This window comes from Xiphophorus couchianus, chromosome 4 (assembly GCF_001444195.1).
Source record: "Xiphophorus couchianus chromosome 4, X_couchianus-1.0, whole genome shotgun sequence".
NCBI classification, from domain to species: domain Eukaryota; kingdom Metazoa; phylum Chordata; class Actinopteri; order Cyprinodontiformes; family Poeciliidae; genus Xiphophorus; species Xiphophorus couchianus.
The window spans coordinates 33,912,716-33,925,428 of NC_040231.1; the positions used below are offsets into that span (position 1 = coordinate 33,912,716).

Below are 12,713 nucleotides of genomic sequence, written 5' to 3' on the forward strand. Positions count from 1 at the left end.
CTGTATCTTCTTTGCTGCTGAAGAACAGGTCTGCTCCAAAAGGTGTTGATTAGGAACATGTCCATCTTTTTGTATTATTTATGTAAATGAAGAACATGTTGCACCTCTTCTGTTTTATGTTGAGTGTCTGGTTTTCTTAAAGTGCAGCAAAAGTGACTAATAATGATGCTGTAATACTGTAGCTGCTGTGTAATTATAAGTGTGATGCAGCTTCTTTTATGGTACAATATAATTTCATAATATCAACTAAATAATTTATGTTGAACCCATCTTTCTGCTGCAGTTGTTTAGCTTTTCTGTTCAGTAACAGGTAAATGTATTCTGTTTGTCCTGAACAAAAGCACTGAAGACATTTTTACTACACAAAGTTGCTCTATTTTTATTGTTCCAAAATGATTATAATTCTAATTCTCTTTTTAATACAGTTTTGCAGAATATTTTACCTTCTCCAAATGACTGAAATTCTGAAAGCTGTCATTATTAATACTTTAATATTAAAATATTTCTTACATCCTTCTGTTATTCTGCTAAAACTGTTAAACAAAATGTAGTTGATGGAACATATGGTTTACACAGACAATAAAGACTGCTACCATCACCTTATAACTGGAATAGCTTTTTGGCATAATTAAATCTTTAATATGTTCAGCAGCAGGCAGCATGGAAGGAGTAGTTATACGTGAGGGAGAAAGAAGAAGCAGCAAAATTTAAAGTAGAAGTTGTCACATTATTAAGCTTGAAATAATTAAAAATCATGATTAAATCTGACCAGATCATCTTCCAGGTTGCCAGGTTTTCAAGTGGCAACTTTCTTTCACTTCATCCTGAAATTTCCTCTTCATCCTGCAGTCCAGGAGGCTTTTAATGTCACTGCTGATATGTGATGAATTAAGAAAAAATCTACAACTACAAGTCTGATGTTATTCATTGATATCTATTTTAGGAAAGACTTCAGTCTAAGAAACAAATATAAAAAACAGTTTCATAAATTTGTGAAATATCTTTTCATATTAAGTTTATGAATTGTAAATGATTACACATCCAGTTCTATTTATCAGAGGTAGATGTAGCAGTTTATTTTGTTGTTTATGGAAGTGCAGTTCCCACTTTTTTTTAACTTAGTTTTGAAAAGACAGTCACTGGGACAAAAATATGGTTCTTCCCAAGGGAAACCCATTCAACTGATATATGGGAAGATGAGGAGGTATGCATGAAAATGTGACAGCAATGAGAGCTGGCATGAAGCAGTGGTTCTGCAGAGTAGGCAAGAGTCTCCACCCTTTAGAACAGCTCTTAGTCTCAAAAGTAACAGATGGTCCTTAATGCTCTGAGAAATAAACAGACATAAAAAATAAAAACACTGTTGGGATTTTTTTTAGACTAAAACCATTTAAGGCTGTTCAGAGGCTGCTTAATGGTGATTTTTTTTGTGCAAAGTTGTGTGGGCTGCAGTCCATATGGCCCAATAGAGAATCCGAAGCTCAGAACACATCTAAAATGTAACCGTGTTAACAGGAAACTGAGCAGAGGAATAGCTATAGTGGAAACAGGCATGTGAGATTTATCTTCTTCAGTTTGAAGAAATTTCAAGTCAGCATTTTAAAAAAAACAACGTACATTCTCTGTAGTTAGTGCATTAAAGACTATAGTAAACTCTCTACAATTTATGTATTTTGTGACAAAACTGGCCTATATCAAGACACCTAACATCTGTGCCATTTTTATAAATGTCAAGTGTTAGTAGAAACTCTTATGCAGCAACCATTGTTGACAATAGAGGAATGAATAAGAAAAGATTTATTGAAAAAATGCTGAACAGAGGTGAAGCAGCCAGGTTCACACTGATTATATTATATTATATTATATTATATTATATTATATTATATTATATTATATTATATTATATTATATTATAGCCTCCTTGATTTTAGTGTGTTTTTAAATCCGTTTTAGATACAAATCCCTTAAAATAGCTTACAGAATCAATAGTGATAAAGGCAGTAATGCCACCGTGCCTTCACCCTTTTCCAGCTTCTTCCCTCTGGGAGGCGTTATAAAGTTCCCCTGGCTAGAAAAAATATTAAAAGAAACAAAATAAAACATCTGTCCCTTCTGCAATAACCTTATTGAACAAGATTTCAAACTTATTTTGCCTTTATAGGATCGTTTTAATGTAGTTTACTTTTATTATTTTATAAATGTTGGTTATATTGTAATTTGTGTTTTTTTTATGTATATGTTTTAAACATAGAACATAGTTAATGGTCTGTAACAACCCAACCTCCATCATCCCTAAAAAAAACAATAATAGAAATAACTTTAAAGCCTACACTATAATATACATGTTTTGACATTCTTGCACTCATCTGAAGTAAAACTGTCCATGGTTTATTCAAAAGAATGTAAAATGTAATGAAGTAGAAATATTTTCGTAAAGGTTTGTGGCTCTAGTGACCTGTATCTGATAGTGGTCTAGCAGGAAAGTGGGTTTTGAGAAAGAAGAAAGATATGTGGCAAAGGTCATTGGACAGGGACTCAAACCTGTGACGGCTGCATCAAGGGCTGCCATACACAGGTCACACTTTACCCCTGTACCATTGCCACGCCTGATTAGAGATATGTTTTACACTTAATCCAGCAAAAATCTTAAATTGATGTAACTTAGATGGTCAGAACTACTGCAACGCCTTGTTTGGCCACATGCCAAGCAAGAGTACTTGTCATCCATAAAGTAGCTTGTCTAGAAGAAGAAAGTGATTTATGACCGTTGAGGGAAACCATAATTCCATTTGGTTGAAGCTTGAACACTTACTTGGAAATACATCAGTCAGCAAGTGTTCATCAACAGCAACGATTTTTGTCATCAGGCCTTTCTTAGAGATACACACACTTCAGTGTAAGCTTTTGGTTTGTCTTAAGACCAACAGGTAAACAACCGAAACTATGTAAAGTATAATGAAGCCCATTTCTGCCACTCTGATAAAAAAATGAAAATCTCAGTATATTGAGATAGTTATCTCAATATAATTATAGGCTGAGCATGCAATAATTCATTGTGAAAAATATAGGGTGAGAAGAGAAAAACTAAAACAAGAAATAAGAAAATATGATGTGGAGACATTAAGAATGAATATTAGTAAACGTGACAAGATAAATAACTCATTTATTGCATTTCTAAAGGAAATTGAATTATGTATAAGAATTTAGTTTGGGTAGATAAGAAAAATAATCTGGCTTACACTCCAGCACAGTCACCCGCCATAAAAAAAAGAAGTCCTTGCCTGATGGTCAACTGTACAGGTAAAGTCAAGACTGAGATTGGTCCCTTGAGTGGTGGGGTTTTTCAGCCTAATTCTTACCTGCTGTACTCTCTGTGCCTTCTAGATTAATCCATTACTGGGTTGCTCCAGCCATCTCCAATTTCAGCTCTCAAAATCCTCAGAAGGTCTCTCTTGAGTATGCATTCTATAATCTTCCTGTTCCTGTCCCATCTACCTACAAGTGCTTTGTTGTTTGTAAGCCCATCAGGTTCTCACACCTCACTCTACTTCTCATTGCCTGGTTCTCCACTCTCTTCCATAGCAATGCCCATTCTGGAAAGTGTAAGCTCTTGGCCTCAGATTTTCATCTCTACTCCCACTCTACCCATTGTTCCATCCAGATGTCCCAGTAGCACCTTTTTATTACTAATTTGTTTGTAAATAAACTCAGTACTCTTTTTCTATTATTATTATTCCAAGTCCTTAGTGTATTCTGTATGTGGGTCTTGCCACGTTCTAAGAGGTTAGATTATCCTGAGCTATCTCTGTAGTTACTCTGCTAGAAGACAAACTGGCTACTTTTTCTCACTTCTGCTTGTCTCCAATTTGCATTATCTGCTCCTTCAAAAGTTATTTTGTTGTTTTGGGGCGTGCTGCGGTGGCGCAGGGGGTTAGCACGTCCCACGTTTGGAGGCCTCAGTCCTCGACGCGGACATCGCGGGTTCGACTCCCGGTCCCGACGACCTTTGCCGCATGTCTTCCCCCCTCTCCTTTCTGTCTGCCTACTGTAGAAAAAATATGAGCTGCTAGCGCCGCAAAAACTCCTCGGAGAAAAAAAACATATAAAAGTTATTTGATTGTTTTCTTCTCTCAGAGGCTACATCTGCTGTTTGGCTGGGAGGGGGGCATCGTCTGAGATAATGCTGCTGTTAGGTACCAGGCTGGTGGGTTCTTTTCAGATCATCCACCAGAGGGCGCCTGATGACAGCTGGTTCTTGGAGGGCGTGCCGGCAGGTCCTAACCAGACGCACCTGTGGGGAATTGCCATCTCCTGGTGGAGTATATGAGCAGCTGACTGCCAGCACATCTTCGCCAGAGTGTTTGCCTGATCTGGTACACTGAGCCCTCAAGAGTTGTTTCGCTGAGTACACTTGTTGAAATTCGAGTTGTTTGGAGATCTAAAACTTCCTTTGTGATCCTTTTCCCAGGAAACCTTCAGGAGAACTCGAGCCATCCCTTCTTTGGAAGGAATCCTCCAGAGGCGCCGTGAGAGTGGGAGCTCCCGAGCCTCACCATCATCTTCCCAGTTACTTACCGGTGCAGTCCTCAGTTGGCAGTCAGCTCCATTACTTCTCCGTGCGGTCTAAGCACAACCTGTCCGCCCTCCGACTCTCTGCCCAGCCGCCCAGCTGTCGCCTTTGGACATACCCACCTCCTGGTGCCTGGCCTTCCTCCTCCTCTGTTCGGACCCCGACTCCCACAAGTAAGAGCTTCAGAACCAGTTCAACTGAGTTGATTCGCTGATCCTGAACTCACCATATCTCTCTCCCTCAGTGAGTGGCTGAACCCGGAACCCTTTATTGAAGCCCAAGTCCAACTACCAGTTCTGAGTTTTTTGTGAATAAGAAAAAAATAAACCCTTTGAACTTTTACACCAGTCTCTCTGTGAGTGTTTCTGCATGTGGGCAAAGGACGTTAAACCCAACGTGACAGCTGCCTCTCCTGCTATTACCTTTTTACCTTTTATTGACCTAGAAAAAACTTATACACCAGGTTTTATTTTGTTTGTTTTTTTTGTTTGGGTGGGGGGGTTGTCTACTGTCCCTACTTGATCAGTGAAGTCAGTAAATAAACTGAATTGAAACCTTCCTGGCATCATGACAATTTCATCCTGTAACTCAATGAGATGGAACATAACTTTCATTTTGAAATTTTTTAACTCATTGATATTGTTTTGCTCCCATGAAGGGATTTTTGGTGAAGAAATGCTGCGCCGGTATGAAGTGGGGGGGCGAGGGGGGCGTGTCGCAAGGCATAACGGACCTGGCGAAAGACTGTGCTCCAGGTTCACTGAGCTCTATGGAGACTTTTCAGATTTACCTTGCAACTGCTGTGGTGAGGATTTATATAGGATTTCTAGAGATTTCTGGGTGGAGATTTTGGAGGAGACAGTCTGGCATTGGCAGGCAATGCTTTTAGGGGGTCTGTGTCAGCAGGTATCAGTGGCTGAGCTGCTCCTACATGGGCCTGGGATATAATCAAAGTTCTGAGGGTGTCATCCTGGCTGGGCCTTTGAGTAACATGGCTGGTATATCATCAGGGTTTTCGGCCTGTGCATGCAGTGGTTCCCAGGCATTGGTGGACTTTGGTGCCTCTTAAGCTGGTGTGGAGGTTTTTGCCATCTCATTGCAGGTGCTCTATCCTTTAGAGTCTGCTCTGTTCTGGACCAAATGTTGGGGTAGTGTTAACTTTCTTGTGGATGGCCTTGAGCTCTGTAGGGCTCACTGGTGCTGCTACCAAAGATGCTGGTAGCAGCACCAGTATTTAAGCATTTAAGCTCCTCTATCTCAGTCACAACTCGCCAGTCTGTCTTGTTACCCCGCTTGGCTCTATGCTCTTCACTTCCCCTGTGCTCCTTAGAATCTCCTTGTCTCAGTTTTGGATTTGCTTTGGATTGTTGTGTTCCCTTGGATGTTCATGTTTTGTAAGTTGAACTCTTACTTTGTTCATTAAATTGTCAAAACTGCACTATGTCTTTACCTACTGCTTTTGGGTCCGCCACATCATGACATCTTTAATATCAATCAAATATTGAATAAGAAATTAGACTCCGATGCTGACATAGTGTAAATCATACTACATTCAGACTGTACCCAATATTTAAAAAATACTAAATTGTAATGCTTAGGGACTTCACTTCAATCTTAGTTTTACTTTCAGTCTGGGAATAAACAAAATAATCTGCAAACCTTAAGTTATTAATCTTAGACAAATGAACATGCTTTGCAAAATACTTTTCCTTTACACTTGTTTCTTTGCAATTAGTTATCACACTACTGCTCACATTTATCAGTCCTTCCTTCCAAGCATTTTAAAATAAGATAAGGTGTAAAATCTATCAGAAAAAATAGAAAAGTAACTAAATTTTGCTACACAAAAACAGGTCACACAATTATTTTGGGTGTTCTACAATTAGGTACTGTTGACATTCAGGTCCTTTGGTTCTGAATGTCAACCCAAATAGTTATGGTTAAATTGGGCAGCACCTTGCTAGGGCAGTAGGTGGGCTTACGAGGGCATTTTGGCCCCTTCCCCAGATACCTCCCTAGATCACATCAATGTTCTTGGAGTGGAGACAGAGTTCTCCTTCTCTGCCAACATGCATCAACACCCCATCTAAGCAACCCCATTTTCTATTCACCACATTGGGTTGGAGGCTGGGAGAAGGTGTTGGCCATCTGGTCAGGATCTGGGCTAGTGGGCTACTTTGCTACTGCAGCTGGCTGAGTGATCTGCTTATTTCCCTAGGATAACAGAGAGTTATGTAAAAGCTGTATATTAATATAAAACAGCATCATTATGAATACTTTGTTTGCTTGTTGTGACAGTGTTGACAAAGAAAATATTCAGCCAAAAAAAAAACACCCAGGAGGCTGCACCATTATGTTATCTGATAGCCAAGTCAATCTGCTATAAACACATTAGTTTTTGTTTTATAGTTAAAACATTTATTGTTCCAAAGGAATACCTGATTTTGTTACATTCTCAAGAATTGCTGATATTCTAACACATGCTTGTGCTTTGATCATTGTAGCTCTGGCTGCATGCTCAGGGTCTTTGTCCTACTGGATTACAAGGCAATAAATAAACAAATAAATAAATAAATACGTTGTAAAACAAGGTTAAGTTTAGTTGGAACCCACAGATATATGTGGATTCTCTCCACGTCCCCGCTGCCTCTTTGTATTGCTTTGGGAGGCGGGTCCGACTGGAACGTGGATGGCTGGCTGGGCGAGTTCTGGGCGTGTGCCTCTGTTTTATCCTGTCGGATTCCGAAACGCTGTAGCTCTGACGGACCGGCTCGGCTCGGCCTGGCCAGGCCCGGCCCAGCTCAGAGCCGATCAGAGCTTCGGACAGACACGGAGACACCGGGCGGGCTGGGGGATGCACAGCCGTGCGTGATCACACAGGCGCTTTTGTGGCCAGTCTGTCGTGTGTTTTGGTTTTGGATTTACCGTGGCTTGTCCCCCAGCAGGCAGAGCTGGTGAAGCGGGTGGACCGGAGTTTTGAGCCGGCGGAGGAAGAGAGACCCAGACCCCGCCCGTCAACAGCTTCCCCGCGAAGAGAAAGATGAACCCACGATCACAGCTGTCACGCAGGTAACATGGAGGACTGAGGATGTCTCCTTCGAATCTTAACAGCTTACTGGCACTTTAATTCGGTTTTCTAGCGCAGGTATTTGTTGTAGAACAATAATATATTTATAGCCACAAAAAAAAGAAAGAAAATAAAAACCCAGCTATGTTCAGAATAACTGAACATAGCTATATTAAAAAAAGAATCAAACATGTTTTTTTGTTTGTTTGTTGTTTTTTTTTGCTTAAGTTTTTTTTTTCTCAATTTGTATGCCTTTGGCAGACTGAAGTACAAATAAATAACGGTGAATACCGGTTTTGCTATTCTTCTACCACGAATTATTAACATATTTCAGCCTTATTAGCCTTGTAACTAATTACACACAGTAGCAGTTTTTGTTTAGCCTATTTATTTTGGTAGTAAATACACATATGAACATAGACATGGAGTAGGACTGTATTTAATTCCCTCTCCATGTCCACAATTTAGCGATAACTGGGCTTCAAAAATAATATTCTGATATTTAAAGCAGCTACTTGAGTTTTTTTCTTAACTCTTTTTTTTTCAGTTTATTGGTGGGCTTAATGATGCCAAAAATGAAGAGTTTCCTGTTTCTGCGTTTGAGCATTGAGTGCTGGGTTCAGGCAGCCTCCCACAGTTCTAACATGATTAAGGAGGGACAGAAATACGATGGATAGATTTTTTTTATGGGCTGTTCTGTTATCGCTCATCTAGAGCAAATGGAAATACATTTAGAGAAATTGAAAATTAGTTTAAAAAATAAATAATTTTGCTGCCTTTAAAGAATCTATTGATTATTTGTTTACCCTTGCGGAGTGGGCAGATGTGGTATCAGCTTCATTGACGTTTCAGTTTCTCTAAAGCAAACTAAACTGTACTGCTCTCTGTCTGCAAACCTGGAAGACTTTTAAAGTTAGTACTAGATAAAAATTGAGTAACATAAGTCAAACTGTGCAGGATTGCCACCCTTTCATCTTGATACAGTGAAATGAGCTCCTAGCTGATTATAGTACACAAATTATGCATATTAAAATCATTTGCTAGTGTTGCTAGTTTTAGTGCAACAAGGGGTCCTTATATACCATTGGAAAAATTTAGCTCATGAATATTACAGCAAATCGCCTTTTTCTTGTTAGTAAATTAAAAATAAACCCATTCTACATCCATAGAACCAGGCTTGACTGAGCATCACCTTCACAGCAATAAGATGAGTTTACCAACTGCTATGTGGAGCACCAAATTGTTTTATTACATTAGGAAACAAGTGGCACACACCCACTATCTTAACATAACTATGAATTAATAAACAAAACCAAAATGCCTACCCTTACATAACTGACAGAATAAATTGTGGAAATATAAAAATAAAAGGTAGGCAACCATGATAAACTCTTATTGGTGGTAGAAGTTGGTCCTGTAACAGTGCGCTATTGGTGCAAACCCCTGGTCTATTTGGCTTGGTTATTGTGTCCGTGGGCAAGATATTTCACCTTCCCACCCTTCTGGTGGTGGTCAGAAGGCACAGTCAGTGTCACTTCTCTGACAGAAGTGATGGCGACCTCATCACTTCTCACTCTTTACACTCTACACTCATTGTAAAGAGTGTAGAGAACTTTGAGTCCTCTGAACTAGATAAAGCACAAGCTACAGGCCATTTTTCACAGCCTTAACAGATGAATTACATCACTGGTAACTTCACCATTACATTGTTTCTCTTTGGTTAACCGGGCCACATCAAATGGCTAATTACCATGATACAGAACGGTTTTATGTCATACTGACCCAGGACAGCTGTGGCTACAATCCAGGAGCTTGCTATCATCAGTGTGTGAATGGAAATTACTAATTTCATGTAAAACATCTTTAAATGTCCTGCTAAAAGCACTGTGGTAAGTCTGATGTTATTTAATTTAATTTTATTTAATTTGTTATTGAAATTCAACATTATTTAAAGGGGAAGTATTATATAAAATAGACTTTACTGAGTTTTATATCATGTGGCATTATTACTTCATCAAAAACACACCTGGAGTGTTGCTTTGATTCTTTCATTCATGTCTGATAAATCCTTAAATCTCCCCTAGCAACCATTCAGAGGAGCCTAAATGCTTGGTCTCACAAAGCACCTTCTAAAAGCTGCAGCCTTTCTATAACAATTGCAGGTACCATAGTTACTTTATTGTGCTATAGAATGGCACTATTTGCCTGGAAAATACATAAAACCCTTTGAGCACCAAGTTCAAGTTGGTGAATTCAAGCATTAGGCAAGGGAAGACCTAGTTCACAGCCATGGGCGACCCAACAAAAAGAGATATATTAAAAGAGAAACCCACAATAAGCTTTACAGAACTAATAAGAAACAAAGCAAGTTAGTGCTGAAATTTGCTCTTTAGATGGCAGATTGAAACATTGTGCTCCGCTGTGTAAAAAGCCTAAATGAGCAAAAAAGGGTAAAATACGAAATAGAAATGGCTGATCATGTTTACCAGCGATTTTGAAATGGCTGACAGTAATTTTAAACGTGGCTAGGCCTTCCTTCCTCTCCACAAACCTTCACTAATTGTCAATGGAGAAATAAAGTGGGAGGAGGCATTTCTGTTTCATTAAACTTTGAACATGTTTACTTATGTAGCACATTCTATAAACTTAATACCTCTGGTAGAATTAGGTTTGCTCAGGAGTCTTCTCCCTTGCATATAATGAGGCCCTTGTTTCTGAGCTCTTAATTGCTTACTGGTCTCTGTTATTACAGCAGTCATAAAGGCAAGATAATAACTAAGTCTTATAATGGTAGTCAAGGGAGAGAGGGGGGGCCTCAGTGGGAAGTAGATGGTGGGTTTGGTAGGTAATTGTGATCTAGGATGATGTTGGACACAGTGACCAAAAGAACATTTCCACTAAAAGCAAATAGTTTCACATGTCAGCTGTCAGTAATTGAAAAAGCTATTAAGAACTTTTGAGTGTGTCCACACTCTTTAGTGAACTGTAGACCCACTTACTTGACCTTGTCTACTAATAGTCAAAATGAGTATCCACACTTCAAAATACAGTCTTCCTTCCATTGTACAGTATTACCCCTGTATTAATGAATAAGTTGTTGCAGTTGTCATGTGTGAAATTTACAATCAAGCACAAATGGACACAATTATTAGAAGCTATTTTGACTTCACAGTTTTTAGAACATTCTTACATTGTATTAATATTTTTCCACATATTTCTTTTTCTGTGTAAATGCACTGTGCTTATGAAGGCAAATGATTCGCTTTAAAAAATGAATTTAGACTTGTATTGTGCTTTTCTAGAAGTTTTATTTCTGACCACCACCGGCGGGCGAGGTGGGTAAAGTATCTTACCCAAGGACACAACAACACAGACAGACAGTTCAGGTGTTTGAACCAGCAACCCATTGACTACAGGGCAAACTCCTACCACCCTCACCCTTATTATATGTTTCAAAGGGGTGGAAACAATTGTAACAAAAGATGTTGGATTTTGATGCCTCCGCTTCAGCATTCGTCTGGGTGAAAAGGCTGGAAACATGAATATATAGTATCAGTGAATGAAGCAGCTGCCATCTTCTTCCCCAGCTGTCCTCTGTCTGAGAAGGGACAGGAAGGTCTCCTCATTTTAGACTTCCTGGTGAAACAGTCTCCTTTTTGGTTCCGACATAAGGAGTGAACTAATGGAAGCGCCAAGAACGTTACTGAATGCATTTGGATCATGACAAAAATGGCATAAACAAAGCTTTAAGCAGCGCTGGAGGCCAGGCCAGTGCCGCTCTGGCCTCATGGCGACCGTGGGAGGTCCAGCTATACCACCCGCTTGCCACCATCAATACTTTCGCACAGTTCCCACACCTGCCCACTAGGGCTATGCGATAGACATCAATGTGTATTTGCATAGATACAGTATGTCAATGTGTATTGCATCAGTGCTCCATCAGCAGTGCTCCCTGATGATGCACAAAAAAATCTGGTGCAGATTGATTGATTCTTAAAGAGATATATCTGTTGGAATAACCTAGAGAGCACCCTCTAGGTTATTCCTGAGTGGAGTTAAACTGCAATTTGAGGCTCTTTTGGGCTCTTTAGAAGTTAACAGAGGTCAATGATAACAAGTTTGGTGTAAACATAGAATCAACAATCAAAACATGACATTAAGTCAAGTACCATCGTTAAATTTGTAATTGATTACGTTTCAAATACAACTCTAAACAGGTGGGTTTTTAGTCTAGATTTAAAGGATGTCAGTGTTTCAACTGTTTTACAGTTTTCTGAAAGTTTGTTTCAGATTTGTGGTGCATAGAAGCTGAATGCTGCTTGTCCTCGTTTGGTTCTGGTTCTGGGGATGCAGAGCAGACCAGAACCAGAAGACCTGAGGAGTCTGGAAGGTTGATTCAACAACAGCAGATCTTTGATGTATTGTGGTGCTAAACCGTTTAGTGATTTATAAACTAACAACAGTATTTTAAAATCTATTCTTTGAGCTACAGGAAGCCAATGTAGGAACTTTAAAACTGGTGTTATGTGCTCTATCTTCCTGGTTTTAGTGAGAGCACGAGCAGCAGCGTTCTGGATCAGCTGCAGCTGTTTGATTTGTTTTGTAGACCTGTGAAGACGCTGTTGCAGTAATCAATGCGACTAAAGATAAACGCATGGATGAGTTTCTCTAGATCTCACTGAGACATAAGTCCTCTAATCCTGGAAATGTTCTTCAGGTGATAGAAGGCTGACTTTGTGACTGTCTTATGTGGCTCTAAAGTTTTAGGTCAGAGTCCATCACTGCTCCCAGGTTTCGGGCCTGATCGCTATGTTTTAGTTGTAATAATTGAAACTGATTCTCATTAACTAGATTCTTTCTTTTTTTCATTTGTGTTCATAGGGTAAAGAAGAGGTAATCTAGATGGAGATAAGAAAAGAACTGCCTGAAGATCAAAAAGAAATATGAGAAAACAAGAGGAGCAGGAGAAGACATGGAGCAAAATAAATGGGAACGTTAAAGGAAAGTTAAAGAGGTATATTGTTAAATGAAGGAGAATTAACGTCCAATGGAACTAAAAGAAGAAAGTGGTAAAAG

The 12,713-nt window shown here is 39.3% G+C and overlaps 1 protein-coding gene across 2 annotated transcripts in view; it reads left to right on the top strand.

Moving 5' to 3' along the window:
• The window catches only part of ccdc102a (coiled-coil domain containing 102A), a 54,876-nt gene extending 42,238 nt beyond the window's left edge, over window positions 1–12,638 (top strand). Inside the window, exons 10-11 of one of the 2 annotated variants that reach the window (XR_003595161.1) lie at window positions 7,513–7,639; window positions 12,519–12,638. The gene's annotated coding sequence lies outside the window, so the exon portion shown is untranslated. The remainder of the gene's footprint in view (window positions 1–7,512; window positions 7,640–12,518) is intronic. The other variant, XR_003595162.1, reaches the window with a different exon arrangement.
• Window positions 12,639–12,713: the final 75 nt, after the last annotated feature.